Genomic DNA, 2,972 nt, shown 5'->3' with positions numbered 1-2,972 from the left:
CCTGTCCTCTTCATTAAGGCAGAACATTACCGTTTTTTTTTCTTGGCAAACTGGGCTGTGGACGGCCTGTCTACCTTTGCCATAGCAGAGGTACATTCTCACTAAACTTGTCATAAAGTATTTGTTTATTTTGCTCTAACAGGTGGCGCCAATATCTTATAATTGCCTTTGTTCACTCATGGTCAGACAGGTTATAACACAATAGTATTATTTTAGCGCATGAGGTACTTGGATATAATTATACACACACACACACACACACACACACACACACATATTTGTATGCACACACACAATCATATATCGACGGCTACCTTCAGTCGATGTAGACTATGGCATTATTGTCTCTATCCACTCCCGTATGGGTAGAGTCAATGCCTGGCGATAGAATGCGAGGAGCAAGCTGTTGCCCATGCAGCAGGCTCCCCCTCTACATGCAGCTGATAGATCAAAAGAAACGGCATGGACAGAAACAGTTTGGCACCAGGGTGGATTCCCATGGCCTTTGACCATGCATGGACTGGACCACAAGTCAGCAGTTGTTTTGTATAGGGTGAACTATATATATATATATATATATATATATATATATATATATATATATATGATTGTAATAAAAATAGTGATAATGATAATAATGGTAACAATAATACTAGTAATAATAATCATAATACTGACAATAATGATTATCCTTTCTTGTGAGATATTTACCTTTCAATAAAGCTCAGCTAAAGATAACCAACAAGGAGTAAACGTATGTTAATAGTATCAATATCGTCATTATCACTCAACTTCACATTATCACTGTCATCGAATCATCATTGGTTTTGTCATTATTACCATTACTATTATTATCGTTGCATCGATATGTTATTTCTGAAATTATGATAACAAGTTGGATTTGTTTATTAAATTTGAACTGATTCATTCATATTTCGTATTTGGCTGATAAACGTCGTATTATCCTAATTGTTGAATAAGTCTGTCTTTTAATTTTAAAAAATGAGAAGAGGACGAAGAAGAAGAGGAAGGAGATGAAACGAAAAAAAAAAAAAAGTTGATAAATTGATTTGTGAGGTTTAAACAGAAAATTAAATATTCTATAAGGTAGAATGACAGGGAAGAGCAAGGCAACTAACGGTCAAACATTACTACTTCGTCAAGGCACGCGTGCAGATATACTTGCTTGCAGACATATGCTCGTGCACTTTACCTAAAACCAATACCCCCAAACTTTCTCCAAAAGCGAGTATAGTTTGGCAGTTGTCAAAGTATTCTGTCCATTGCCTCGCCATTCTCGTAAGCACGATGGTGACGATCTACGTTCTCTTGGAAACCACCCACGCCGTGGAGAATGCCGAGGAGAATACCGTAGGAGACGTCCGCTCCTGCCTCTGCCAGGCCGAAGGGCTGCCCCTGGAGGAGGTGAGGCTGTACGCTGCTCGACGACGACAGCTTCCCCCTCGCCGACCTTACCGTCAACACCATCGACGTCAACGTGGGCCATAAGGGAGGGAAGGTCCACGGGTCCCTGTCCCGCGCCGGCAAGGTCAAGGGCCAGACGCCCGTGGTAGAGAAGAAGGAGAAGAAGAAGGGGAAGACCGGCCGTGCCAAGCGCAGGGCGCCGTACGAGCGCCGGCTCTTCCTCGCGAGCGTGGTCCCTTCGGGCAGCAAGCGAGGCTACAATGCCCAGGGAGTCTCCAAGACGTAGTGAGCCCTTCGCTAGTGATCTGCTAGTGACCATGGTCGCTGTGAGCAGGAACTCAACACCTAGTGATTCTCTAATTTGTAGTGAGAAAGAGGAGGACGCCTGGCTAGTATATATATATATATATATATATATATATATATATATATTTATGTATATATATGTATATATATCTATATCTATATCTATCTATCTATCTATATATATATATATATATATATATATATATATACCGCGCGTGTGTGTGTATTGATATATGTATGCATTTATTTCCATATATATATATGTATATATATATATGATATATACATACATATACATACATACATACATGAATAAATATACGTGTGTGTGTGTATTTATATATGTATGTATATATATCCATATATATATATGTATATCCATATATATATATATATATATATATATATATATCCATATATATATCCATATATATATATCCATATATATATCCATATATATAAATATACATATATGGATATATACACATACATATGCATACTATTATAAATAAACACACACACATATGTATATTCATATATATTCATATATATGAATATGTATATATATGTATGCATGTATGCACACACACACACACACACACACACACACACACACACACTCATACTCACACACACAAATATATATGTATATATATGTATATATATGTATATATATACATAAGGCCACCAGCAGTCGATGTCGGCTATGGCATTATTGTCTCTACCACCTCTATATATATAAAGATAGATATGTATTTATATATATTTATATATATGTTTTATATATTATATATATACAAATATATACATACATACATACATACGTATACGTATCCGCACGGAATATCTCCGGTAACCTACACACACATTTTGCTTTCTCTCACTAACAACTAAATTGTTCCTTCCCCGGCTTACAAATTATTAGAGTATGTATATATCTTTTTTCTTCTATTTTTGTTTATTTTCCTAACTCAAAAAGTTCCTTCCTAAGAAAGAAATGCGTCGACCTACAGTGGCCATGATTACTGCATCCTTAGCTCTGTATTCTCTTCGACTAGTAACTATTTGTTTTTATTTATTTATTTTTGTTCGTTTTAAGTGTATATATACATATAAATAAATAAATAAATACATTTTTTTTCTTTTTTTTTCTTTTCTTTAACTCGAAAGGTTCCTTCTTCAAAACAATTGCCTTCCGTGTTTGTGATCTGCAATGGCGACGCAGCATCCGTTTGACTTCA

The 2,972-nt window shown here is 35.9% G+C and overlaps 1 pseudogene; it reads left to right on the top strand.

Annotated features, from left to right (window-relative positions):
• The first annotated feature begins 1,308 nt into the window (after positions 1-1,308).
• LOC125033234 lies at positions 1,309-1,711 on the top strand (annotated as a pseudogene).
• Positions 1,712-2,972: the final 1,261 nt, after the last annotated feature.

This window comes from Penaeus chinensis, chromosome 16 (genome assembly GCF_019202785.1).
Source record: "Penaeus chinensis breed Huanghai No. 1 chromosome 16, ASM1920278v2, whole genome shotgun sequence".
In the NCBI taxonomy this organism is placed as follows: domain Eukaryota; kingdom Metazoa; phylum Arthropoda; class Malacostraca; order Decapoda; family Penaeidae; genus Penaeus; species Penaeus chinensis.
This window is presented reverse-complemented; position numbering and strand designations above follow the sequence as displayed.